At 63.0% G+C, this 26,670-nt stretch overlaps 7 non-coding genes across 7 annotated transcripts; all 7 read left to right on the plus strand.

Annotated features, from left to right (window-relative positions):
• The first annotated feature begins 2,516 nt into the window (after window positions 1-2,516).
• LOC142872572 (5S ribosomal RNA) lies at window positions 2,517-2,635 on the plus strand. Its single transcript, XR_012920829.1, has one exon. It is a non-coding gene; the product is annotated as a 5S ribosomal RNA (ribosomal RNA).
• A 3,787-nt stretch (window positions 2,636-6,422) lies between these two features.
• Window positions 6,423-6,541, plus strand: LOC142872574 (5S ribosomal RNA). Its single transcript, XR_012920831.1, has one exon. It is a non-coding gene; the product is annotated as a 5S ribosomal RNA (ribosomal RNA).
• A 3,782-nt stretch (window positions 6,542-10,323) lies between these two features.
• On the plus strand, window positions 10,324-10,442 carry LOC142872575 (5S ribosomal RNA). Its single transcript, XR_012920832.1, has one exon. It is a non-coding gene; the product is annotated as a 5S ribosomal RNA (ribosomal RNA).
• A 3,787-nt stretch (window positions 10,443-14,229) lies between these two features.
• Window positions 14,230-14,348, plus strand: LOC142872576 (5S ribosomal RNA). The gene has a single exon (XR_012920833.1). It is a non-coding gene; the product is annotated as a 5S ribosomal RNA (ribosomal RNA).
• A 3,788-nt stretch (window positions 14,349-18,136) lies between these two features.
• Window positions 18,137-18,255, plus strand: LOC142872577 (5S ribosomal RNA). Its single transcript, XR_012920834.1, has one exon. It is a non-coding gene; the product is annotated as a 5S ribosomal RNA (ribosomal RNA).
• Window positions 18,256-22,038: 3,783 nt separating this feature from the next.
• On the plus strand, window positions 22,039-22,157 carry LOC142872578 (5S ribosomal RNA). The gene has a single exon (XR_012920835.1). It is a non-coding gene; the product is annotated as a 5S ribosomal RNA (ribosomal RNA).
• A 3,788-nt stretch (window positions 22,158-25,945) lies between these two features.
• On the plus strand, window positions 25,946-26,064 carry LOC142872580 (5S ribosomal RNA). The gene has a single exon (XR_012920837.1). It is a non-coding gene; the product is annotated as a 5S ribosomal RNA (ribosomal RNA).
• The last annotated feature ends 606 nt before the right edge of the window (window positions 26,065-26,670 follow it).

The raw sequence follows: 26,670 nt of genomic DNA on the forward strand, positions 1-26,670 counted from the left end.
AGGCGCCCTCTCACCGCTGCTCCTCACAGCCGAATGGCACTCCGTGGTGTCCACGCGCCACATTTTATTGATGCACTCCTGGATGGATGGGCACTCGGGTCGCTTCCACGTCTTTGCGATTGTGAATTGTGCCCTAACTGTAACCCTAACCCTTACCCAGCCCGTCTCCTCTGCCCCTGCCTGACGCACTCCTCCCCGGCCAGGCCCGTCACTGTCCTGGGCCCCCGCCTGACCGGCTCCTCCCCGCCCGGCCGGTCACCGTCCTCTGCCCCTGCCTGACATGCTCCTTCCCGCCCGCCCGGCCTCTCACCGTCCTCGGCCCCTGCCTGACCGGCTCCTCCGTCGCCTGGGCCTTCCAAGGGCTTGGTGTGGACGCTGCTTCCAGGAAGCCCTCCAGAAACCCGGCAGCAGGGTGGCCGCAGCAGTCTCCAGCAGCCGTCCCTAAGTCGCGTGAGTGCGGGGGACGTGCCCCCGCTGTGCCGCGGGGGGGCCCAGCCTGGTGTCTTCCCTGAGGCCCTGGGGCTGCCGGCTGGGCTGCCGCTCCCCGCAAGGGGAGAGCCGCGGAGGTGGGGACCGCCTCCTGATGGGGACGTACACGCAGCTCTCCACGTCGGATTCCGGGGCTCTCTGTCCTGCCCGAAGGCCCAGCTGGCCTGCGGGTCCTTAGAGTGGCAAAAACATCCGAAAACTGAGATTGAGGGTCCGGTGGGTGTCTGCACTTTTGTGCTGGGCACCCCAGGGAGGCCCGGGGGCTGGCTGGACAACGTGGTCTGCTGGGCGGGGGGAGGGGGGTTGGAGGAGCAACTGATGCCCTTTGCACTTTGGGTAGCAAGAGTCTGAGGTGTCTCTGAGCCCTGTGCCCTGTGGGGGGGGGGGCGGGGGGGAGGAGGAGGAGGAGGAGGAGGAGGAGGTGGGAAGGGCCGGGGCCTGCAGTCCTGTTCCCGGGGTGGCACGGCAAGTGGCTTCTTCCACAGGCTGCTTGGCCTGGGCTCCCTGCACCTGGGCCTTTGGAGGACCGGCCCTGTGCTTGCCAACACTTCCTGCAGGGACCCAGAGCTGGGAGGTGGCATCTCTCAGCCCTGGGTCGGGCAGAGCCCCAGCGGGCCATGCCCACAACCTCTCTCAGCACCGGTCCCCCAGAAGGCTCCTTTGGGACCAGGATTCTCTTGCGGTGACTCTTTAAGGTCTGGCCCCTGGATGGAGGGGCACCAGGAGTAGAGGAGCAGGAAGGGGAAGGGGGTGGCCATGCGAGGGGACACTTTGAGGCCAAGTCCCAGCTTCAGCCTGATCCTCCTGGGAACCCCGCTCTGAGACAAGGAGCCGGGCTTCGCATTCCCACAGCAGCCAGTCGTGGGCTGAGGACACCTGGGGCGTTGGGAACTCCCTGGCTTCTCCTTGGTTTAACATCTAGAGCTGCTTGTGAATCGCGCCGCCACACACACCCGAGCGCAGGTGTCTTCCGCACAGACTGCGGGCCTCGCTCTTCTGAATGCCGCTAGCTCGCCACCCACCCACGGGTGAACCTGGTCAGGGTGCTTTCTCTAAGGGGCAGACTCTTTTCCGGGCGGGCTACCGGTGTCTCTGTTTGCTCGTTTCTTTCTTCCATTTCGGGAAAGGCTTCCTTGCTGGGTGTGGAAATCTCCTATGCCTTCCCTCGCCTATTCTGTCAGCTTTAAAATTCTCTTTCAGTTGCCACCCTCACAGATGGATTAGGAAACTCTTTCCGGTGCACTCATTAGTGAAATGACCTCCAGGAAGCTGGAATCCAATATCTAATGGCCGATTTTTAGCGAGTCCACACGCCAGGGTGGTCGGGGTCCAATGCAGCCCCGGCCAGGCCCAGGCCCCTTGGACTGGGCCACCGGAGGACACGGAGGAGGGTCCCGGCCCCCACGAAGCGGTGCCGGCAGTTCTCCACGGGCTTGGGCGTTTTCCAGAGGTAGGAGATGGAGGGGACTGATTTCTTCAGCGCCCCCCAAACCACGCCACCCCACCCCACCCATGGGACACATCCCCAGAGAGAGACGCCCCATACACTGGCTGTGCCCCAGCCCTGGCCCGGGGGAATAGGCGGCAGCCCACCCACAGGGCGAGGGGGGGGGGCGCAGCTGAAAGGGGTTGTGGGGGAGGGCGGCCCCTGGCTGGGGTCAAAGGGCGAGCGTCCCGCGCGTGCGCAGTCAGCGGCAGGCAGCGACGCGCTGGGGGTGGGCAGCGGGTAGGTGAAGGAGGCCGGGCGAGGAGACGAGGGGGGCTGGGAGGGCTCCACCTTGGCGAGTCCAGCCGTGGAGGCGCATCTTGTGTGAGTGTGAGTGAGTGTGAGTGTGTGTGTGTGTGTATAGAGAGACAGCCCCCCGCCCCGCCCCGCCCATCACCCCCGTCCCTGGGAGCCCGCGGGACCCGGCCGGCCGGAGAACTCAACCGGCCCGGCCCGGCGCGGGGCCTGGGGCGGGAGGCGGCGGCGGGGAAGCCCAGAGAGGCTCGGCTTCTTGAGCGGGGCAGGGGCGCCCTCCGCCGCCGTCTAGGGCCACACCACCCTGAACGCCCCCGATCTCGTCTGGTCTCGGAAGCTAAGCAGGGTCGGGCCTGGTTAGTACTTGGATGGGAGACCGCCTGGGAATACCGGGTGCCACAGGCTGCTGCTTTTTTTTTTTTTTTTTTTTTGCCTCTTGTTCTGTCCCCTTTCTGGGAGCGCGGCGGCGGCCCGGGGTGGGGGTCACCCCCACCCTCAGCGCCCGCGCGGTGCCTGGCGCCCCAGCCCGCACCGTGGGGCCTCCTCTTGTCCCAAGCCGCGACACCGCCGCCACGCGGCAGCATGCGTGGCATCTGGACTGTCAGGTCTCAGACCAAAGGTCTGCTCTGTGGGAACCGACACGCTGGAGGAAACCTTGAGAGTCTGAGAGGGGAGGGAGTTCCAGAAGAAGGCCAGGATGTCATTTTGAGGGAGTACGTGACCAGAACTCGTCCCGTTGCTTTTGGGGTTCTATGGGCTACACGCAGGAATCTTTGGTGGTGGCACCTGATGTTGGGGGATCCGGAGTCACACCCAGACCTGCTCCACAGGCCTCCTTTTACTTTTCTCTTCGGATTCATTATGTTTAAAAAGTGTCTCTTACCTCTAAGATTGCATTTTCTTTTCTCTCTCTTTTCAAGCAGATGATGGGAGTACAAGTATTCAGGTGACATGTGTTGCCCGTGCCCCCCTCCCCCCTGTGTTCTTTTTTTTTTTTTTTTTTTTTGAGACAGAGTCTCGTTTTGCTGCCCAGGCTAGAGTGAGTGCCATGGCGTCAGCCTAGCTCACAGCAACCTCAATCTCCGGGCTCAAGCAATCCTGCTGCCTCAGCCTCCCGAGTAGTTGGGACTACAGGCATGCACCACCACGCCCGGCTGTGTTTTTCTATATATATTAGTTGGCCAATTAATTTCTTTCTATTTTTAGTAGAGACGGGGTCTCGCTCTTGCTCAGGCTGGTTTCGAACTCCTGACCTGGAGCAATCCGCCCGCCTCGGCCTCCCAGAGAGCTAGGATTACAGGCGTGAGCCACCGCGCCCGGCCCCCCCCTGTGTTCTTATTCATATACCTCTCATGTTGTTCCAGCGTATTGTGGGGATACCAATGTTAAGGTCGGGTGCCTTGCCCTCTCCAAGCCTCCCCCCTCGGGTCAGAGCTTCAAGTGCGCCCATCCCCCAGTCGGTGCGCACCCACCCCATGCCTAATGGATGTGTATGCCCCTCCCCTCCCCCCACCCGCCCGACACCCACCCGATGAAGGTGATTCCTCTCCGTCCACTTAGGTGTCCATCCGTTCGTACCAATTTGCTGGTGAGCGCGCTCACGTGGTGCTCGTGTGTCCATTCTTGGGATACTTGGCTTACTGGAACGGGTTCCAGCTCTGGCCAGGAGAACACGAGAGGCGCCCTCTCACCGCTGCTCCTCACAGCCGAATGGCACTCCGTGGTGTCCACGCGCCACATTTTATTGATGCACTCCTGGATGGATGGGCACTCGGGTCGCTTCCACGTCTTTGCGATTGTGAATTGTGCCCTAACTGTCACCCTAACCCTTACCCAGCCCGTCTCCTCTGCCCCTGCCTGACGCACTCCTCCCCGGCCAGGCCCGTCACTGTCCTGGGCCCCCGCCTGACCGGCTCCTCCCCGCCCGGCCGGTCACCGTCCTCTGCCCCTGCCTGACATGCTCCTTCCCGCCCGCCCGGCCTCTCACCGTCCTCGGCCCCTGCCTGACCGGCTCCTCCGTCGCCTGGGCCTTCCAAGGGCTTGGTGTGGACGCTGCTTCCAGGAAGCCCTCCAGAAACCCGGCAGCAGGGTGGCCGCAGCAGTCTCCAGCAGCCGTCCCTAAGTCGCGTGAGTGCGGGGGACGTGCCCCCGCTGTGCCGCGGGGGGGCCCAGCCTGGTGTCTTCCCTGAGGCCCTGGGGCTGCCGGCTGGGCTGCCGCTCCCCGCAAGGGGAGAGCCGCGGAGGTGGGGACCGCCTCCTGATGGGGACGTACACGCAGCTCTCCACGTCGGATTCCGGGGCTCTCTGTCCTGCCCGAAGGCCCAGCTGGCCTGCGGGTCCTTAGAGTGGCAAAAACATCCGAAAACTGAGATTGAGGGTCCGGTGGGTGTCTGCACTTTTGTGCTGGGCACCCCAGGGAGGCCCGGGGGCTGGCTGGACAACGTGGTCTGCTGGGCGGGGGGAGGGGGGTTGGAGGAGCAACTGATGCCCTTTGCACTTTGGGTAGCAAGAGTCTGAGGTGTCTCTGAGCCCTGTGCCCTGTGGGGGGGGGGCGGGGGGGAGGAGGAGGAGGAGGAGGAGGAGGAGGTGGGAAGGGCCGGGGCCTGCAGTCCTGTTCCCGGGGTGGCACGGCAAGTGGCTTCTTCCACAGGCTGCTTGGCCTGGGCTCCCTGCACCTGGGCCTTTGGAGGACCGGCCCTGTGCTTGCCAACACTTCCTGCAGGGACCCAGAGCTGGGAGGTGGCATCTCTCAGCCCTGGGTCGGGCAGAGCCCCAGCGGGCCATGCCCACAACCTCTCTCAGCACCGGTCCCCCAGAAGGCTCCTTTGGGACCAGGATTCTCTTGCGGTGACTCTTTAAGGTCTGGCCCCTGGATGGAGGGGCACCAGGAGTAGAGGAGCAGGAAGGGGAAGGGCGTGGCCATGCGAGGGGACACTTTGAGGCCAAGTCCCAGCTTCAGCCTGATCCTCCTGGGAACCCCGCTCTGAGACAAGGAGCCGGGCTTCGCATTCCCACAGCAGCCAGTCGTGGGCTGAGGACACCTGGGGCGTTGGGAACTCCCTGGCTTCTCCTTGGTTTAACATCTAGAGCTGCTTGTGAATCGCGCCGCCACACACACCCGAGCGCAGGTGTCTTCCGCACAGACTGCGGGCCTCGCTCTTCTGAATGCCGCTAGCTCGCCACCCACCCACGGGTGAACCTGGTCAGGGTGCTTTCTCTAAGGGGCAGACTCTTTTCCGGGCGGGCTACCGGTGTCTCTGTTTGCTCGTTTCTTTCTTCCATTTCGGGAAAGGCTTCCTTGCTGGGTGTGGAAATCTCCTATGCCTTCCCTCGCCTATTCTGTCAGCTTTAAAATTCTCTTTCAGTTGCCACCCTCACAGATGGATTAGGAAACTCTTTCCGGTGCACTCATTAGTGAAATGACCTCCAGGAAGCTGGAATCCAATATCTAATGGCCGATTTTTAGCGAGTCCACACGCCAGGGTGGTCGGGGTCCAATGCAGCCCCGGCCAGGCCCAGGCCCCTTGGACTGGGCCACCGGAGGACACGGAGGAGGGTCCCGGCCCCCACGAAGCGGTGCCGGCAGTTCTCCACGGGCTTGGGCGTTTTCCAGAGGTAGGAGATGGAGGGGACTGATTTCTTCAGCGCCCCCCAAACCACGCCACCCCACCCCACCCATGGGACACATCCCCAGAGAGAGACGCCCCATACACTGGCTGTGCCCCAGCCCTGGCCCGGGGGAATAGGCGGCAGCCCACCCACAGGGCGAGGGGGGGGGGCGCAGCTGAAAGGGGTTGTGGGGGAGGGCGGCCCCTGGCTGGGGTCAAAGGGCGAGCGTCCCGCGCGTGCGCAGTCAGCGGCAGGCAGCGACGCGCTGGGGGTGGGCAGCGGGTAGGTGAAGGAGGCCGGGCGAGGAGACGAGGGGGGCTGGGAGGGCTCCACCTTGGCGAGTCCAGCCGTGGAGGCGCATCTTGTGTGAGTGTGAGTGAGTGTGAGTGTGTGTGTGTGTGTATAGAGAGACAGCCCCCCGCCCCGCCCCGCCCATCACCCCCGTCCCTGGGAGCCCGCGGGACCCGGCCGGCCGGAGAACTCAACCGGCCCGGCCCGGCGCGGGGCCTGGGGCGGGAGGCGGCGGCGGGGAAGCCCAGAGAGGCTCGGCTTCTTGAGCGGGGCAGGGGCGCCCTCCGCCGCCGTCTAGGGCCACACCACCCTGAACGCCCCCGATCTCGTCTGGTCTCGGAAGCTAAGCAGGGTCGGGCCTGGTTAGTACTTGGATGGGAGACCGCCTGGGAATACCGGGTGCCACAGGCTGCTGCTTTTTTTTTTTTTTTTTTTTTGCCTCTTGTTCTGTCCCCTTTCTGGGAGCGCGGCGGCGGCCCGGGGTGGGGGTCACCCCCACCCTCAGCGCCCGCGCGGTGCCTGGCGCCCCAGCCCGCACCGTGGGGCCTCCTCTTGTCCCAAGCCGCGACACCGCCGCCACGCGGCAGCATGCGTGGCATCTGGACTGTCAGGTCTCAGACCAAAGGTCTGCTCTGTGGGAACCGACACGCTGGAGGAAACCTTGAGAGTCTGAGAGGGGAGGGAGTTCCAGAAGAAGGCCAGGATGTCATTTTGAGGGAGTACGTGACCAGAACTCGTCCCGTTGCTTTTGGGGTTCTATGGGCTACACGCAGGAATCTTTGGTGGTGGCACCTGATGTTGGGGGATCCGGAGTCACACCCAGACCTGCTCCACAGGCCTCCTTTTACTTTTCTCTTCGGATTCATTATGTTTAAAAAGTGTCTCTTACCTCTAAGATTGCATTTTCTTTTCTCTCTCTTTTCAAGCAGATGATGGGAGTACAAGTATTCAGGTGACATGTGTTGCCCGTGCCCCCCTCCCCCCTGTGTTCTTTTTTTTTTTTTTTTTTTTTGAGACAGAGTCTCGTTTTGCTGCCCAGGCTAGAGTGAGTGCCATGGCGTCAGCCTAGCTCACAGCAACCTCAATCTCCGGGCTCAAGCAATCCTGCTGCCTCAGCCTCCCGAGTAGTTGGGACTACAGGCATGCACCACCACGCCCGGCTGTGTTTTTCTATATATATTAGTTGGCCAATTAATTTCTTTCTATTTTTAGTAGAGACGGGGTCTCGCTCTTGCTCAGGCTGGTTTCGAACTCCTGACCTGGAGCAATCCGCCCGCCTCGGCCTCCCAGAGAGCTAGGATTACAGGCGTGAGCCACCGCGCCCGGCCCCCCCCTGTGTTCTTATTCATATACCTCTCATGTTGTTCCAGCGTATTGTGGGGATACCAATGTTAAGGTCGGGTGCCTTGCCCTCTCCAAGCCTCCCCCCTCGGGTCAGAGCTTCAAGTGCGCCCATCCCCCAGTCGGTGCGCACCCACCCCATGCCTAATGGATGTGTATGCCCCTCCCCTCCCCCCACCCGCCCGACACCCACCCGATGAAGGTGATTCCTCTCCGTCCACTTAGGTGTCCATCCGTTCGTACCAATTTGCTGGTGAGCGCGCTCACGTGGTGCTCGTGTGTCCATTCTTGGGATACTTGGCTTACTGGAACGGGTTCCAGCTCTGGCCAGGAGAACACGAGAGGCGCCCTCTCACCGCTGCTCCTCACAGCCGAATGGCACTCCGTGGTGTCCACGCGCCACATTTTATTGATGCACTCCTGGATGGATGGGCACTCGGGTCGCTTCCACGTCTTTGCGATTGTGAATTGTGCCCTAACTGTAACCCTAACCCTTACCCAGCCCGTCTCCTCTGCCCCTGCCTGACGCACTCCTCCCCGGCCAGGCCCGTCACTGTCCTGGGCCCCCGCCTGACCGGCTCCTCCCCGCCCGGCCGGTCACCGTCCTCTGCCCCTGCCTGACATGCTCCTTCCCGCCCGCCCGGCCTCTCACCGTCCTCGGCCCCTGCCTGACCGGCTCCTCCGTCGCCTGGGCCTTCCAAGGGCTTGGTGTGGACGCTGCTTCCAGGAAGCCCTCCAGAAACCCGGCAGCAGGGTGGCCGCAGCAGTCTCCAGCAGCCGTCCCTAAGTCGCGTGAGTGCGGGGGACGTGCCCCCGCTGTGCCGCGGGGGGGCCCAGCCTGGTGTCTTCCCTGAGGCCCTGGGGCTGCCGGCTGGGCTGCCGCTCCCCGCAAGGGGAGAGCCGCGGAGGTGGGGACCGCCTCCTGATGGGGACGTACACGCAGCTCTCCACGTCGGATTCCGGGGCTCTCTGTCCTGCCCGAAGGCCCAGCTGGCCTGCGGGTCCTTAGAGTGGCAAAAACATCCGAAAACTGAGATTGAGGGTCCGGTGGGTGTCTGCACTTTTGTGCTGGGCACCCCAGGGAGGCCCGGGGGCTGGCTGGACAACGTGGTCTGCTGGGCGGGGGGGTTGGAGGAGCAACTGATGCCCTTTGCACTTTGGGTAGCAAGAGTCTGAGGTGTCTCTGAGCCCTGTGCCCTGTGGGGGGGGGCCGGGGGGGAGGAGGAGGAGGAGGAGGAGGAGGAGGAGGTGGGAAGGGCCGGGGCCTGCAGTCCTGTTCCCGGGGTGGCACGGCAAGTGGCTTCTTCCACAGGCTGCTTGGCCTGGGCTCCCTGCACCTGGGCCTTTGGAGGACCGGCCCTGTGCTTGCCAACACTTCCTGCAGGGACCCAGAGCTGGGAGGTGGCATCTCTCAGCCCTGGGTCGGGCAGAGCCCCAGCGGGCCATGCCCACAACCTCTCTCAGCACCGGTCCCCCAGAAGGCTCCTTTGGGACCAGGATTCTCTTGCGGTGACTCTTTAAGGTCTGGCCCCTGGATGGAGGGGCACCAGGAGTAGAGGAGCAGGAAGGGGAAGGGCGTGGCCGTGCGAGGGGACACTTTGAGGCCAAGTCCCAGCTTCAGCCTGATCCTCCTGGGAACCCCGCTCTGAGACAAGGAGCCGGGCTTCGCATTCCCACAGCAGCCAGTCGTGGGCTGAGGACACCTGGGGCGTTGGGAACTCCCTGGCTTCTCCTTGGTTTAACGTCTAGAGCTGCTTGTGAATCGCGCCGCCACACACACCCGAGCGCAGGTGTCTTCCGCACAGACTGCGGGCCTCGCTCTTCTGAATGCCGCTAGCTCGCCACCCACCCACGGGTGAACCTGGTCAGGGTGCTTTCTCTCGGGGGCAGACTCTTTTCCGGGCGGGCTACCGGTGTCTCTGTTTGCTCGTTTCTTCCTTCCATTTCGGGAAAGTCTTCCTTGCTGGGTGTGGAAATCTCCTATGCCTTCCCTCGCCTATTCTGTCAGCTTTAAAATTCTCTTTCAGTTGCCACCCTCACAGATGGATTAGGAAACTCTTTCCGGTGCACTCATTAGTGAAATGACCTCCAGGAAGCTGGAATCCAATATCTAATGGCCGATTTTTAGCCAGTCCACACGCCAGGGTGGTCGGGGTCCAATGCAGCCCCGGCCAGGCCCAGGCCCCTTGGACTGGGCCACAGGAGGACACGGAGGAGGGTCCCGTCCCCCACGAAGCGGTGCCGGCAGTTCTCCACGGGCTTGGGCGTTTTCCAGAGGTAGGAGATGGAGGGGACTGATTTCTTCAGCGCCCCCCAAACCACGCCACCCCACCCCACCCATGGGACACATCCCCAGAGAGAGACGCCCCATACACTGGCTGTGCCCCAGCCCTGGCCCGGGGGAATAGGCGGCAGCCCACCCACAGGGCGAGGGGGGGGCGCAGCTGAAAGGGGTTGTGGGGGAGGGCGGCCCCTGGCTAGGGTCAAAGGGCGAGCGTCCCGCGCGTGCGCAGTCAGCGGCAGGCAGCGACGCGCTGGGGGTGGGCAGCGGGTAGGTGAAGGAGGCCGGGCGAGGAGACGAGGGGGGCTGGGAGGGCTCCACCTTGGCGAGTCCAGCCGTGGAGGCGCATCTTGTGTGAGTGTGAGTGAGTGTGAGTGTGTGTGTGTGTGTATAGAGAGACAGCCCCCCGCCCCGCCCCGCCCATCACCCCCGTCCCTGGGAGCCCGCGGGACCCGGCCGGCCGGAGAACTCAACCGGCCCGGCCCGGCGCGGGGCCTGGGGCGGGAGGCGGCGGCGGGGAAGCCCAGAGAGGCTCGGCTTCTTGAGCGGGGCAGGGGCGCCCTCCGCCGCCGTCTAGGGCCACACCACCCTGAACGCCCCCGATCTCGTCTGGTCTCGGAAGCTAAGCAGGGTCGGGCCTGGTTAGTACTTGGATGGGAGACCGCCTGGGAATACCGGGTGCCACAGGCTGCTGCTTTTTTTTTTTTTTTTTTTTTGCCTCTTGTTCTGTCCCCTTTCTGGGAGCGCGGCGGCGGCCCGGGGTGGGGGTCACCCCCACCCTCAGCGCCCGCGCGGTGCCTGGCGCCCCAGCCCGCACCGTGGGGCCTCCTCTTGTCCCAAGCCGCGACACCGCCGCCACGCGGCAGCATGCGTGGCATCTGGACTGTCAGGTCTCAGACCAAAGGTCTGCTCTGTGGGAACCGACACGCTGGAGGAAACCTTGAGAGTCTGAGAGGGGAGGGAGTTCCAGAAGAAGGCCAGGATGTCATTTTGAGGGAGTACGTGACCAGAACTCGTCCCGTTGCTTTTGGGGTTCTATGGGCTACACGCAGGAATCTTTGGTGGTGGCACCTGATGTTGGGGGATCCGGAGTCACACCCAGACCTGCTCCACAGGCCTCCTTTTACTTTTCTCTTCGGATTCATTATGTTTAAAAAGTGTCTCTTACCTCTAAGATTGCATTTTCTTTTCTCTCTCTCTTCAAGCAGATGATGGGAGTACAAGTATTCAGGTGACATGTGTTGCCCGTGCCCCCCTCCCCCCTGTGTTCTTTTTTTTTTTTTTTTTTTTTTGAGACAGAGTCTCGTTTTGCTGCCCAGGCTAGAGTGAGTGCCATGGCGTCAGCCCAGCTCACAGCAACCTCAATCTCCGGGCTCAAGCAATCCTGCTGCCTCAGCCTCCCGAGTAGTTGGGACTACAGGCATGCACCACCACGCCCGGCTGTGTTTTTCTATATATATTAGTTGGCCAATTAATTTCTCTCTATTTTTAGTAGAGACGGGGTCTCGCTCTTGCTCAGGCTGGTTTCGAACTCCTGACCTGGAGCAATCCGCCCGCCTCGGCCTCCCAGAGAGCTAGGATTACAGGCGTGAGCCACCGCGCCCGGCCCCCCCCTGTGTTCTTATTCATATACCTCTCATGTTGTTCCAGCGTATTGTGGGGATACCAATGTTAAGGTCGGGTGCCTTGCCCTCTCCAAGCCTCCCCCCTCGGGTCAGAGCTTCAAGTGCGCCCATCCCCCAGTCGGTGCGCACCCACCCCATGCCTAATGGATGTGTATGCCCCTCCCCTCCCCCCACCCGCCCGACACCCACCCGATGAAGGTGATTCCTCTCCGTCCACTTAGGCGTCCATCCGTTCGTACCAATTTGCTGGTGAGCGCGCTCACGTGGTGCTCGTGTGTCCATTCTTGGGATACTTGGCTTACTGGAACGGGTTCCAGCTCTGGCCAGGAGAACACGAGAGGCGCCCCCTCACCGCTGCTCCTCACAGCCGAATGGCACTCCGTGGTGTCCACGCGCCACATTTTATTGATGCACTCCTGGATGGATGGGCACTCGGGTCGCTTCCACGTCTTTGCGATTGTGAATTGTGCCCTAACTGTAACCCTAACCCTTACCCAGCCCGTCTCCTCTGCCCCTGCCTGACGCACTCCTCCCCGGCCAGGCCCGTCACTGTCCTGGGCCCCCGCCTGACCGGCTCCTCCCCGCCCGGCCGGTCACCGTCCTCTGCCCCTGCCTGACATGCTCCTTCCCGCCCGCCCGGCCTCTCACCGTCCTCGGCCCCTGCCTGACCGGCTCCTCCGTCGCCTGGGCCTTCCAAGGGCTTGGTGTGGACGCTGCTTCCAGGAAGCCCTCCAGAAACCCGGCAGCAGGGTGGCCGCAGCAGTCTCCAGCAGCCGTCCCTAAGTCGCGTGAGTGCGGGGGACGTGCCCCCGCTGTGCCGCGGGGGGGCCCAGCCTGGTGTCTTCCCTGAGGCCCTGGGGCTGCCGGCTGGGCTGCCGCTCCCCGCAAGGGGAGAGCCGCGGAGGTGGGGACCGCCTCCTGATGGGGACGTACACGCAGCTCTCCACGTCGGATTCCGGGGCTCTCTGTCCTGCCCGAAGGCCCAGCTGGCCTGCGGGTCCTTAGAGTGGCAAAAACATCCGAAAACTGAGATTGAGGGTCCGGTGGGTGTCTGCACTTTTGTGCTGGGCACCCCAGGGAGGCCCGGGGGCTGGCTGGACAACGTGGTCTGCTGGGCGGGGGGAGGGGGGTTGGAGGAGCAACTGATGCCCTTTGCACTTTGGGTAGCAAGAGTCTGAGGTGTCTCTGAGCCCTGTGCCCTGTGGGGGGGGGGCGGGGGGGAGGAGGAGGAGGAGGAGGAGGAGGAGGTGGGAAGGGCCGGGGCCTGCAGTCCTGTTCCCGGGGTGGCACGGCAAGTGGCTTCTTCCACAGGCTGCTTGGCCTGGGCTCCCTGCACCTGGGCCTTTGGAGGACCGGCCCTGTGCTTGCCAACACTTCCTGCAGGGACCCAGAGCTGGGAGGTGGCATCTCTCAGCCCTGGGTCGGGCAGAGCCCCAGCGGGCCATGCCCACAACCTCTCTCAGCACCGGTCCCCCAGAAGGCTCCTTTGGGACCAGGATTCTCTTGCGGTGACTCTTTAAGGTCTGGCCCCTGGATGGAGGGGCACCAGGAGTAGAGGAGCAGGAAGGGGAAGGGGGTGGCCATGCGAGGGGACACTTTGAGGCCAAGTCCCAGCTTCAGCCTGATCCTCCTGGGAACCCCGCTCTGAGACAAGGAGCCGGGCTTCGCATTCCCACAGCAGCCAGTCGTGGGCTGAGGACACCTGGGGCGTTGGGAACTCCCTGGCTTCTCCTTGGTTTAACATCTAGAGCTGCTTGTGAATCGCGCCGCCACACACACCCGAGCGCAGGTGTCTTCCGCACAGACTGCGGGCCTCGCTCTTCTGAATGCCGCTAGCTCGCCACCCACCCACGGGTGAACCTGGTCAGGGTGCTTTCTCTAAGGGGCAGACTCTTTTCCGGGCGGGCTACCGGTGTCTCTGTTTGCTCGTTTCTTTCTTCCATTTCGGGAAAGGCTTCCTTGCTGGGTGTGGAAATCTCCTATGCCTTCCCTCGCCTATTCTGTCAGCTTTAAAATTCTCTTTCAGTTGCCACCCTCACAGATGGATTAGGAAACTCTTTCCGGTGCACTCATTAGTGAAATGACCTCCAGGAAGCTGGAATCCAATATCTAATGGCCGATTTTTAGCGAGTCCACACGCCAGGGTGGTCGGGGTCCAATGCAGCCCCGGCCAGGCCCAGGCCCCTTGGACTGGGCCACCGGAGGACACGGAGGAGGGTCCCGGCCCCCACGAAGCGGTGCCGGCAGTTCTCCACGGGCTTGGGCGTTTTCCAGAGGTAGGAGATGGAGGGGACTGATTTCTTCAGCGCCCCCCAAACCACGCCACCCCACCCCACCCATGGGACACATCCCCAGAGAGAGACGCCCCATACACTGGCTGTGCCCCAGCCCTGGCCCGGGGGAATAGGCGGCAGCCCACCCACAGGGCGAGGGGGGGGGCGCAGCTGAAAGGGGTTGTGGGGGAGGGCGGCCCCTGGCTGGGGTCAAAGGGCGAGCGTCCCGCGCGTGCGCAGTCAGCGGCAGGCAGCGACGCGCTGGGGGTGGGCAGCGGGTAGGTGAAGGAGGCCGGGCGAGGAGACGAGGGGGGCTGGGAGGGCTCCACCTTGGCGAGTCCAGCCGTGGAGGCGCATCTTGTGTGAGTGTGAGTGAGTGTGAGTGTGTGTGTGTGTGTATAGAGAGACAGCCCCCCGCCCCGCCCCGCCCATCACCCCCGTCCCTGGGAGCCCGCGGGACCCGGCCGGCCGGAGAACTCAACCGGCCCGGCCCGGCGCGGGGCCTGGGGCGGGAGGCGGCGGCGGGGAAGCCCAGAGAGGCTCGGCTTCTTGAGCGGGGCAGGGGCGCCCTCCGCCGCCGTCTAGGGCCACACCACCCTGAACGCCCCCGATCTCGTCTGGTCTCGGAAGCTAAGCAGGGTCGGGCCTGGTTAGTACTTGGATGGGAGACCGCCTGGGAATACCGGGTGCCACAGGCTGCTGCTTTTTTTTTTTTTTTTTTTTTGCCTCTTGTTCTGTCCCCTTTCTGGGAGCGCGGCGGCGGCCCGGGGTGGGGGTCACCCCCACCCTCAGCGCCCGCGCGGTGCCTGGCGCCCCAGCCCGCACCGTGGGGCCTCCTCTTGTCCCAAGCCGCGACACCGCCGCCACGCGGCAGCATGCGTGGCATCTGGACTGTCAGGTCTCAGACCAAAGGTCTGCTCTGTGGGAACCGACACGCTGGAGGAAACCTTGAGAGTCTGAGAGGGGAGGGAGTTCCAGAAGAAGGCCAGGATGTCATTTTGAGGGAGTACGTGACCAGAACTCGTCCCGTTGCTTTTGGGGTTCTATGGGCTACACGCAGGAATCTTTGGTGGTGGCACCTGATGTTGGGGGATCCGGAGTCACACCCAGACCTGCTCCACAGGCCTCCTTTTACTTTTCTCTTCGGATTCATTATGTTTAAAAAGTGTCTCTTACCTCTAAGATTGCATTTTCTTTTCTCTCTCTTTTCAAGCAGATGATGGGAGTACAAGTATTCAGGTGACATGTGTTGCCCGTGCCCCCCTCCCCCCTGTGTTCTTTTTTTTTTTTTTTTTTTTTGAGACAGAGTCTCGTTTTGCTGCCCAGGCTAGAGTGAGTGCCATGGCGTCAGCCTAGCTCACAGCAACCTCAATCTCCGGGCTCAAGCAATCCTGCTGCCTCAGCCTCCCGAGTAGTTGGGACTACAGGCATGCACCACCACGCCCGGCTGTGTTTTTCTATATATATTAGTTGGCCAATTAATTTCTTTCTATTTTTAGTAGAGACGGGGTCTCGCTCTTGCTCAGGCTGGTTTCGAACTCCTGACCTGGAGCAATCCGCCCGCCTCGGCCTCCCAGAGAGCTAGGATTACAGGCGTGAGCCACCGCGCCCGGCCCCCCCCTGTGTTCTTATTCATATACCTCTCATGTTGTTCCAGCGTATTGTGGGGATACCAATGTTAAGGTCGGGTGCCTTGCCCTCTCCAAGCCTCCCCCCTCGGGTCAGAGCTTCAAGTGCGCCCATCCCCCAGTCGGTGCGCACCCACCCCATGCCTAATGGATGTGTATGCCCCTCCCCTCCCCCCACCCGCCCGACACCCACCCGATGAAGGTGATTCCTCTCCGTCCACTTAGGTGTCCATCCGTTCGTACCAATTTGCTGGTGAGCGCGCTCACGTGGTGCTCGTGTGTCCATTCTTGGGATACTTGGCTTACTGGAACGGGTTCCAGCTCTGGCCAGGAGAACACGAGAGGCGCCCTCTCACCGCTGCTCCTCACAGCCGAATGGCACTCCGTGGTGTCCACGCGCCACATTTTATTGATGCACTCCTGGATGGATGGGCACTCGGGTCGCTTCCACGTCTTTGCGATTGTGAATTGTGCCCTAACTGTAACCCTAACCCTTACCCAGCCCGTCTCCTCTGCCCCTGCCTGACGCACTCCTCCCCGGCCAGGCCCGTCACTGTCCTGGGCCCCCGCCTGACCGGCTCCTCCCCGCCCGGCCGGTCACCGTCCTCTGCCCCTGCCTGACATGCTCCTTCCCGCCCGCCCGGCCTCTCACCGTCCTCGGCCCCTGCCTGACCGGCTCCTCCGTCGCCTGGGCCTTCCAAGGGCTTGGTGTGGACGCTGCTTCCAGGAAGCCCTCCAGAAACCCGGCAGCAGGGTGGCCGCAGCAGTCTCCAGCAGCCGTCCCTAAGTCGCGTGAGTGCGGGGGACGTGCCCCCGCTGTGCCGCGGGGGGGCCCAGCCTGGTGTCTTCCCTGAGGCCCTGGGGCTGCCGGCTGGGCTGCCGCTCCCCGCAAGGGGAGAGCCGCGGAGGTGGGGACCGCCTCCTGATGGGGACGTACACGCAGCTCTCCACGTCGGATTCCGGGGCTCTCTGTCCTGCCCGAAGGCCCAGCTGGCCTGCGGGTCCTTAGAGTGGCAAAAACATCCGAAAACTGAGATTGAGGGTCCGGTGGGTGTCTGCACTTTTGTGCTGGGCACCCCAGGGAGGCCCGGGGGCTGGCTGGACAACGTGGTCTGCTGGGCGGGGGGAGGGGGGTTGGAGGAGCAACTGATGCCCTTTGCACTTTGGGTAGCAAGAGTCTGAGGTGTCTCTGAGCCCTGTGCCCTGTGGGGGGGGGGGCGGGGGGGAGGAGGAGGAGGAGGAGGAGGAGGAGGTGGGAAGGGCCGGGGCCTGCAGTCCTGTTCCCGGGGTGGCACGGCAAGTGGCTTCTTCCACAGGCTGCTTGGCCTGGGCTCCCTGCACCTGGGCCTTTGGAGGACCGGCCCTGTGCTTGCCAACACTTCCTGCAGGGACCCAGAGCTGGGAGGTGGCATCTCTCAGCCCTGGGTCGGGCAGAGCCCCAGCGGGCCATGCCCACAACCTCTCTCAGCACCGGTCCCCCAGAAGGCTCCTTTGGGACCAGGATTCTCTTGCGGTGACTCTTTAAGGTCTGGCCCCTGGATGGAGGGGCACCAGGAGTAGAGGAGCAGGAAGGGGAAGGGGGTGGCCATGCGAGGGGACACTTTGAGGCCAAGTCCCAGCTTCAGCCTGATCCTCCTGGGAACCCCGCTCTGAGACAAGGAGCCGGGCTTCGCATTCCCACAGCAGCCAGTCGTGGGCTGAGGACACCTGGGGCGTTGGGAACTCCCTGGCTTCTCCTTGGTTTAACATCTAGAGCTGCTTGTGAATCGCGCCGCCACACACACCCGAGCGCAGGTGTCTTCCGCACAGACTGCGGGCCTCGCTCTTCTGAATGCCGCTAGCTCGCCACCCACCCACGGGTGAACCTGGTCAGGGTGCTTTCTCTAAGGGGCAGACTCTTTTCCGGGCGGGCTACCGGTGTCTCTGTTTGCTCGTTTCTTTCTTCCATTTCGGGAAAGGCTTCCTTGCTGGGTGTGGAAATCTCCTATGCCTTCCCTCGCCTATTCTGTCAGCTTTAAAATTCTCTTTCAGTTGCCACCCTCACAGATGGATTAGGAAACTCTTTCCGGTGCACTCATTAGTGAAATGACCTCCAGGAAGCTGGAATCCAATATCTAATGGCCGATTTTTAGCGAGTCCACACGCCAGGGTGGTCGGGGTCCAATGCAGCCCCGGCCAGGCCCAGGCCCCTTGGACTGGGCCACCGGAGGACACGGAGGAGGGTCCCGGCCCCCACGAAGCGGTGCCGGCAGTTCTCCACGGGCTTGGGCGTTTTCCAGAGGTAGGAGATGGAGGGGACTGATTTCTTCAGCGCCCCCCAAACCACGCCACCCCACCCCACCCATGGGACACATCCCCAGAGAGAGACGCCCCATACACTGGCTGTGCCCCAGCCCTGGCCCGGGGGAATAGGCGGCAGCCCACCCACAGGGCGAGGGGGGGGGGCGCAGCTGAAAGGGGTTGTGGGGGAGGGCGGCCCCTGGCTGGGGTCAAAGGGCGAGCGTCCCGCGCGTGCGCAGTCAGCGGCAGGCAGCGACGCGCTGGGGGTGGGCAGCGGGTAGGTGAAGGAGGCCGGGCGAGGAGACGAGGGGGGCTGGGAGGGCTCCACCTTGGCGAGTCCAGCCGTGGAGGCGCATCTTGTGTGAGTGTGAGTGAGTGTGAGTGTGTGTGTGTGTGTATAGAGAGACAGCCCCCCGCCCCGCCCCGCCCATCACCCCCGTCCCTGGGAGCCCGCGGGACCCGGCCGGCCGGAGAACTCAACCGGCCCGGCCCGGCGCGGGGCCTGGGGCGGGAGGCGGCGGCGGGGAAGCCCAGAGAGGCTCGGCTTCTTGAGCGGGGCAGGGGCGCCCTCCGCCGCCGTCTAGGGCCACACCACCCTGAACGCCCCCGATCTCGTCTGGTCTCGGAAGCTAAGCAGGGTCGGGCCTGGTTAGTACTTGGATGGGAGACCGCCTGGGAATACCGGGTGCCACAGGCTGCTGCTTTTTTTTTTTTTTTTTTTTTGCCTCTTGTTCTGTCCCCTTTCTGGGAGCGCGGCGGCGGCCCGGGGTGGGGGTCACCCCCACCCTCAGCGCCCGCGCGGTGCCTGGCGCCCCAGCCCGCACCGTGGGGCCTCCTCTTGTCCCAAGCCGCGACACCGCCGCCACGCGGCAGCATGCGTGGCATCTGGACTGTCAGGTCTCAGACCAAAGGTCTGCTCTGTGGGAACCGACACGCTGGAGGAAACCTTGAGAGTCTGAGAGGGGAGGGAGTTCCAGAAGAAGGCCAGGATGTCATTTTGAGGGAGTACGTGACCAGAACTCGTCCCGTTGCTTTTGGGGTTCTATGGGCTACACGCAGGAATCTTTGGTGGTGGCACCTGATGTTGGGGGATCCGGAGTCACACCCAGACCTGCTCCACAGGCCTCCTTTTACTTTTCTCTTCGGATTCATTATGTTTAAAAAGTGTCTCTTACCTCTAAGATTGCATTTTCTTTTCTCTCTCTTTTCAAGCAGATGATGGGAGTACAAGTATTCAGGTGACATGTGTTGCCCGTGCCCCCCTCCCCCCTGTGTTCTTTTTTTTTTTTTTTTTTTTTTGAGACAGAGTCTCGTTTTGCTGCCCAGGCTAGAGTGAGTGCCATGGCGTCAGCCTAGCTCACAGCAACCTCAATCTCCGGGCTCAAGCAATCCTGCTGCCTCAGCCTCCCGAGTAGTTGGGACTACAGGCATGCACCACCACGCCCGGCTGTGTTTTTCTATATATATTAGTTGGCCAATTAATTTCTTTCTATTTTTAGTAGAGACGGGGTCTCGCTCTTGCTCAGGCTGGTTTCGAACTCCTGACCTGGAGCAATCCGCCCGCCTCGGCCTCCCAGAGAGCTAGGATTACAGGCGTGAGCCACCGCGCCCGGCCCCCCCCTGTGTTCTTATTCATATACCTCTCATGTTGTTCCAGCGTATTGTGGGGATACCAATGTTAAGGTCGGGTGCCTTGCCCTCTCCAAGCCTCCCCCCTCGGGTCAGAGCTTCAAGTGCGCCCATCCCCCAGTCGGTGCGCACCCACCCCATGCCTAATGGATGTGTATGCCCCTCCCCTCCCCCCACCCGCCCGACACCCACCCGATGAAGGTGATTCCTCTCCGTCCACTTAGGTGTCCATCCGTTCGTACCAATTTGCTGGTGAGCGCGCTCACGTGGTGCTCGTGTGTCCATTCTTGGGATACTTGGCTTACTGGAACGGGTTCCAGCTCTGGCCAGGAGAACACGAGAGGCGCCCTCTCACCGCTGCTCCTCACAGCCGAATGGCACTCCGTGGTGTCCACGCGCCACATTTTATTGATGCACTCCTGGATGGATGGGCACTCGGGTCGCTTCCACGTCTTTGCGATTGTGAATTGTGCCCTAACTGTAACCCTAACCCTTACCCAGCCCGTCTCCTCTGCCCCTGCCTGACGCACTCCTCCCCGGCCAGGCCCGTCACTGTCCTGGGCCCCCGCCTGACCGGCTCCTCCCCGCCCGGCCGGTCACCGTCCTCTGCCCCTGCCTGACATGCTCCTTCCCGCCCGCCCGGCCTCTCACCGTCCTCGGCCCCTGCCTGACCGGCTCCTCCGTCGCCTGGGCCTTCCAAGGGCTTGGTGTGGACGCTGCTTCCAGGAAGCCCTCCAGAAACCCGGCAGCAGGGTGGCCGCAGCAGTCTCCAGCAGCCGTCCCTAAGTCGCGTGAGTGCGGGGGACGTGCCCCCGCTGTGCCGCGGGGGGGCCCAGCCTGGTGTCTTCCCTGAGGCCCTGGGGCTGCCGGCTGGGCTGCCGCTCCCCGCAAGGGGAGAGCCGCGGAGGTGGGGACCGCCTCCTGATGGGGACGTACACGCAGCTCTCCACGTCGGATTCCGGGGCTCTCTGTCCTGCCCGAAGGCCCAGCTGGCCTGCGGGTCCTTAGAGTGGCAAAAACATCCGAAAACTGAGATTGAGGGTCCGGTGGGTGTCTGCACTTTTGTGCTGGGCACCCCAGGGAGGCCCGGGGGCTGGCTGGACAACGTGGTCTGCTGGGCGGGGGGGTTGGAGGAGCAACTGATGCCCTTTGCACTTTGGGTAGCAAGAGTCTGAGGTGTCTCTGAGCCCTGTGCCCTGTGGGGGGGGGCCGGGGGGGAGGAGGAGGAGGAGGAGGAGGAGGAGGAGGTGGGAAGGGCCGGGGCCTGCAGTCCTGTTCCCGGGGTGGCACGGCAAGTGGCTTCTTCCACAGGCTGCTTGGCCTGGGCTCCCTGCACCTGGGCCTTTGGAGGACCGGCCCTGTGCTTGCCAACACTTCCTGCAGGGACCCAGAGCTGGGAGGTGGCATCTCTCAGCCCTGGGTCGGGCAGAGCCCCAGCGGGCCATGCCCACAACCTCTCTCAGCACCGGTCCCCCAGAAGGCTCCTTTGGGACCAGGATTCTCTTGCGGTGACTCTTTAAGGTCTGGCCCCTGGATGGAGGGGCACCAGGAGTAGAGGAGCAGGAAGGGGAAGGGCGTGGCCGTGCGAGGGGACACTTTGAGGCCAAGTCCCAGCTTCAGCCTGATCCTCCTGGGAACCCCGCTCTGAGACAAGGAGCCGGGCTTCGCATTCCCACAGCAGCCAGTCGTGGGCTGAGGACACCTGGGGCGTTGGGAACTCCCTGGCTTCTCCTTGGTTTAACGTCTAGAGCTGCTTGTGAATCGCGCCGCCACACACACCCGAGCGCAGGTGTCTTCCGCACAGACTGCGGGCCTCGCTCTTCTGAATGCCGCTAGCTCGCCACCCACCCACGGGTGAACCTGGTCAGGGTGCTTTCTCTCGGGGGCAGACTCTTTTCCGGGCGGGCTACCGGTGTCTCTGTTTGCTCGTTTCTTCCTTCCATTTCGGGAAAGTCTTCCTTGCTGGGTGTGGAAATCTCCTATGCCTTCCCTCGCCTATTCTGTCAGCTTTAAAATTCTCTTTCAGTTGCCACCCTCACAGATGGATTAGGAAACTCTTTCCGGTGCACTCATTAGTGAAATGACCTCCAGGAAGCTGGAATCCAATATCTAATGGCCGATTTTTAGCCAGTCCACACGCCAGGGTGGTCGGGGTCCAATGCAGCCCCGGCCAGGCCCAGGCCCCTTGGACTGGGCCACAGGAGGACACGGAGGAGGGTCCCGTCCCCCACGAAGCGGTGCCGGCAGTTCTCCACGGGCTTGGGCGTTTTCCAGAGGTAGGAGATGGAGGGGACTGATTTCTTCAGCGCCCCCCAAACCACGCCACCCCACCCCACCCATGGGACACATCCCCAGAGAGAGACGCCCCATACACTGGCTGTGCCCCAGCCCTGGCCCGGGGGAATAGGCGGCAGCCCACCCACAGGGCGAGGGGGGGGCGCAGCTGAAAGGGGTTGTGGGGGAGGGCGGCCCCTGGCTAGGGTCAAAGGGCGAGCGTCCCGCGCGTGCGCAGTCAGCGGCAGGCAGCGACGCGCTGGGGGTGGGCAGCGGGTAGGTGAAGGAGGCCGGGCGAGGAGACGAGGGGGGCTGGGAGGGCTCCACCTTGGCGAGTCCAGCCGTGGAGGCGCATCTTGTGTGAGTGTGAGTGAGTGTGAGTGTGTGTGTGTGTGTATAGAGAGACAGCCCCCCGCCCCGCCCCGCCCATCACCCCCGTCCCTGGGAGCCCGCGGGACCCGGCCGGCCGGAGAACTCAACCGGCCCGGCCCGGCGCGGGGCCTGGGGCGGGAGGCGGCGGCGGGGAAGCCCAGAGAGGCTCGGCTTCTTGAGCGGGGCAGGGGCGCCCTCCGCCGCCGTCTAGGGCCACACCACCCTGAACGCCCCCGATCTCGTCTGGTCTCGGAAGCTAAGCAGGGTCGGGCCTGGTTAGTACTTGGATGGGAGACCGCCTGGGAATACCGGGTGCCACAGGCTGCTGCTTTTTTTTTTTTTTTTTTTTTTGCCTCTTGTTCTGTCCCCTTTCTGGGAGCGCGGCGGCGGCCCGGGGTGGGGGTCACCCCCACCCTCAGCGCCCGCGCGGTGCCTGGCGCCCCAGCCCGCACCGTGGGGCCTCCTCTTGTCCCAAGCCGCGACACCGCCGCCACGCGGCAGCATGCGTGGCATCTGGACTGTCAGGTCTCAGACCAAAGGTCTGCTCTGTGGGAACCGACACGCTGGAGGAAACCTTGAGAGTCTGAGAGGGGAGGGAGTTCCAGAAGAAGGCCAGGATGTCATTTTGAGGGAGTACGTGACCAGAACTCGTCCCGTTGCTTTTGGGGTTCTATGGGCTACACGCAGGAATCTTTGGTGGTGGCACCTGATGTTGGGGGATCCGGAGTCACACCCAGACCTGCTCCACAGGCCTCCTTTTACTTTTCTCTTCGGATTCATTATGTTTAAAAAGTGTCTCTTACCTCTAAGATTGCATTTTCTTTTCTCTCTCTCTTCAAGCAGATGATGGGAGTACAAGTATTCAGGTGACATGTGTTGCCCGTGCCCCCCTCCCCCCTGTGTTCTTTTTTTTTTTTTTTTTTTTTTGAGACAGAGTCTCGTTTTGCTGCCCAGGCTAGAGTGAGTGCCATGGCGTCAGCCCAGCTCACAGCAACCTCAATCTCCGGGCTCAAGCAATCCTGCTGCCTCAGCCTCCCGAGTAGTTGGGACTACAGGCATGCACCACCACGCCCGGCTGTGTTTTTCTATATATATTAGTTGGCCAATTAATTTCTCTCTATTTTTAGTAGAGACGGGGTCTCGCTCTTGCTCAGGCTGGTTTCGAACTCCTGACCTGGAGCAATCCGCCCGCCTCGGCCTCCCAGAGAGCTAGGATTACAGGCGTGAGCCACCGCGCCCGGCCCCCCCCTGTGTTCTTATTCATATACCTCTCATGTTGTTCCAGCGTATTGTGGGGATACCAATGTTAAGGTCGGGTGCCTTGCCCTCTCCAAGCCTCCCCCCTCGGGTCAGAGCTTCAAGTGCGCCCATCCCCCAGTCGGTGCGCACCCACCCCATGCCTAATGGATGTGTATGCCCCTCCCCTCCCCCCACCCGCCCGACACCCACCCGATGAAGGTGATTCCTCTCCGTCCACTTAGGCGTCCATCCGTTCGTACCAATTTGCTGGTGAGCGCGCTCACGTGGTGCTCGTGTGTCCATTCTTGGGATACTTGGCTTACTGGAACGGGTTCCAGCTCAGGCCAGGAGAACACGAGAGGCGCCCCCTCACCGCTGCTCCTCACAGCCGAATGGCACTCCGTGGTGTCCACGCGCCACATTTTATTGATGCACTCCTGGATGGATGGGCACTCGGGTCGCTTCCACGTCTTTGCGATTGTGAATTGTGCCCTAACTGTAACCCTAACCCTTACCCAGCCCGTCTCCTCTGCCCCTGCCTGACGCACTCCTCCCCGGCCAGGCCCGTCACTGTCCTGGGCCCCCGCCTGACCGGCTCCTCCCCGCCCGGCCGGTCACCGTCCTCTGCCCCTGCCTGACATGCTCCTTCCCGCCCGCCCGGCCTCTCACCGTCCTCGGCCCCTGCCTGACCGGCTCCTCCGTCGCCTGGGCCTTCCAAGGGCTTGGTGTGGACGCTGCTTCCAGGAAGCCCTCCAGAAACCCGGCAGCAGGGTGGCCGCAGCAGTCTCCAGCAGCCGTCCCTAAGTCGCGTGAGTGCGGGGGACGTGCCCCCGCTGTGCCGCGGGGGGGCCCAGCCTGGTGTCTTCCCTGAGGCCCTGGGGCTGCCGGCTGGGCTGCCGCTCCCCGCAAGGGGAGAGCCGCGGAGGTGGGGACCGCCTCCTGATGGGGACGTACACGCAGCTCTCCACGTCGGATTCCGGGGCTCTCTGTCCTGCCCGAAGGCCCAGCTGGCCTGCGGGTCCTTAGAGTGGCAAAAACATCCGAAAACTGAGATTGAGGGTCCGGTGGGTGTCTGCACTTTTGTGCTGGGCACCCCAGGGAGGCCCGGGGGCTGGCTGGACAACGTGGTCTGCTGGGCGGGGGGAGGGGGGTTGGAGGAGCAACTGATGCCCTTTGCACTTTGGGTAGCAAGAGTCTGAGGTGTCTCTGAGCCCTGTGCCCTGTGGGGGGGGGGCGGGGGGGAGGAGGAGGAGGAGGAGGAGGAGGAGGTGGGAAGGGCCGGGGCCTGCAGTCCTGTTCCCGGGGTGGCACGGCAAGTGGCTTCTTCCACAGGCTGCTTGGCCTGGGCTCCCTGCACCTGGGCCTTTGGAGGACCGGCCCTGTGCTTGCCAACACTTCCTGCAGGGACCCAGAGCTGGGAGGTGGCATCTCTCAGCCCTGGGTCGGGCAGAGCCCCAGCGGGCCATGCCCACAACCTCTCTCAGCACCGGTCCCCCAGAAGGCTCCTTTGGGACCAGGATTCTCTTGCGGTGACTCTTTAAGGTCTGGCCCCTGGATGGAGGGGCACCAGGAGTAGAGGAGCAGGAAGGGGAAGGGGGTGGCCATGCGAGGGGACACTTTGAGGCCAAGTCCCAGCTTCAGCCTGATCCTCCTGGGAACCCCGCTCTGAGACAAGGAGCCGGGCTTCGCATTCCCACAGCAGCCAGTCGTGGGCTGAGGACACCTGGGGCGTTGGGAACTCCCTGGCTTCTCCTTGGTTTAACATCTAGAGCTGCTTGTGAATCGCGCCGCCACACACACCCGAGCGCAGGTGTCTTCCGCACAGACTGCGGGCCTCGCTCTTCTGAATGCCGCTAGCTCGCCACCCACCCACGGGTGAACCTGGTCAGGGTGCTTTCTCTAAGGGGCAGACTCTTTTCCGGGCGGGCTACCGGTGTCTCTGTTTGCTCGTTTCTTTCTTCCATTTCGGGAAAGGCTTCCTTGCTGGGTGTGGAAATCTCCTATGCCTTCCCTCGCCTATTCTGTCAGCTTTAAAATTCTCTTTCAGTTGCCACCCTCACAGATGGATTAGGAAACTCTTTCCGGTGCACTCATTAGTGAAATGACCTCCAGGAAGCTGGAATCCAATATCTAATGGCCGATTTTTAGCGAGTCCACACGCCAGGGTGGTCGGGGTCCAATGCAGCCCCGGCCAGGCCCAGGCCCCTTGGACTGGGCCACCGGAGGACACGGAGGAGGGTCCCGGCCCCCACGAAGCGGTGCCGGCAGTTCTCCACGGGCTTGGGCGTTTTCCAGAGGTAGGAGATGGAGGGGACTGATTTCTTCAGCGCCCCCCAAACCACGCCACCCCACCCCACCCATGGGACACATCCCCAGAGAGAGACGCCCCATACACTGGCTGTGCCCCAGCCCTGGCCCGGGGGAATAGGCGGCAGCCCACCCACAGGGCGAGGGGGGGGGCGCAGCTGAAAGGGGTTGTGGGGGAGGGCGGCCCCTGGCTGGGGTCAAAGGGCGAGCGTCCCGCGCGTGCGCAGTCAGCGGCAGGCAGCGACGCGCTGGGGGTGGGCAGCGGGTAGGTGAAGGAGGCCGGGCGAGGAGACGAGGGGGGCTGGGAGGGCTCCACCTTGGCGAGTCCAGCCGTGGAGGCGCATCTTGTGTGAGTGTGAGTGAGTGTGAGTGTGTGTGTGTGTGTATAGAGAGACAGCCCCCCGCCCCGCCCCGCCCATCACCCCCGTCCCTGGGAGCCCGCGGGACCCGGCCGGCCGGAGAACTCAACCGGCCCGGCCCGGCGCGGGGCCTGGGGCGGGAGGCGGCGGCGGGGAAGCCCAGAGAGGCTCGGCTTCTTGAGCGGGGCAGGGGCGCCCTCCGCCGCCGTCTAGGGCCACACCACCCTGAACGCCCCCGATCTCGTCTGGTCTCGGAAGCTAAGCAGGGTCGGGCCTGGTTAGTACTTGGATGGGAGACCGCCTGGGAATACCGGGTGCCACAGGCTGCTGCTTTTTTTTTTTTTTTTTTTTTGCCTCTTGTTCTGTCCCCTTTCTGGGAGCGCGGCGGCGGCCCGGGGTGGGGGTCACCCCCACCCTCAGCGCCCGCGCGGTGCCTGGCGCCCCAGCCCGCACCGTGGGGCCTCCTCTTGTCCCAAGCCGCGACACCGCCGCCACGCGGCAGCATGCGTGGCATCTGGACTGTCAGGTCTCAGACCAAAGGTCTGCTCTGTGGGAACCGACACGCTGGAGGAAACCTTGAGAGTCTGAGAGGGGAGGGAGTTCCAGAAGAAGGCCAGGATGTCATTTTGAGGGAGTACGTGACCAGAACTCGTCCCGTTGCTTTTGGGGTTCTATGGGCTACACGCAGGAATCTTTGGTGGTGGCACCTGATGTTGGGGGATCCGGAGTCACACCCAGACCTGCTCCACAGGCCTCCTTTTACTTTTCTCTTCGGATTCATTATGTTTAAAAAGTGTCTCTTACCTCTAAGATTGCATTTTCTTTTCTCTCTCTTTTCAAGCAGATGATGGGAGTACAAGTATTCAGGTGACATGTGTTGCCCGTGCCCCCCTCCCCCCTGTGTTCTTTTTTTTTTTTTTTTTTTTTGAGAC

Source organism: Microcebus murinus, chromosome 8 (genome assembly GCF_040939455.1).
Source record: "Microcebus murinus isolate Inina chromosome 8, M.murinus_Inina_mat1.0, whole genome shotgun sequence".
NCBI classification, from domain to species: Eukaryota; Metazoa; Chordata; class Mammalia; order Primates; family Cheirogaleidae; genus Microcebus; species Microcebus murinus.